A 299-nucleotide genomic window follows, 5' to 3' on the forward strand; every position below is an offset into this window, starting at 1 on the left:
GCAAGACTTGTTGCCCCACATGAAAATATTGTGGCATCAGTTTCTAGTCATGACACTTCTTGGTTTTCTCCTTGTAGATCCTAGCATTCTCATATGCTTGTGCTCTAAACTCTTCCATTTCATTAAGTTCTAGTAATCTTTGCTCCCCAACTAGTTGAGCATCAAAATTCAATCGTTTGATGGCCCAATATGCCTTATGTTCAACTTCAACCGGGAGATGACAAGCTTTCTCATATACTAACTTGAAGGGTGACATCCCCAAAGGAGTCTTGAATACTGTTCTATACGCCCAAAGTGCT

The sequence above is a fragment of the Hibiscus syriacus genome, unplaced genomic scaffold (genome assembly GCF_006381635.1).
Source record: "Hibiscus syriacus cultivar Baekdansim isolate YM2019G1 unplaced genomic scaffold, ASM638163v2 tig00111445_pilon, whole genome shotgun sequence".
Classification (NCBI taxonomy): domain Eukaryota; kingdom Viridiplantae; phylum Streptophyta; class Magnoliopsida; order Malvales; family Malvaceae; genus Hibiscus; species Hibiscus syriacus.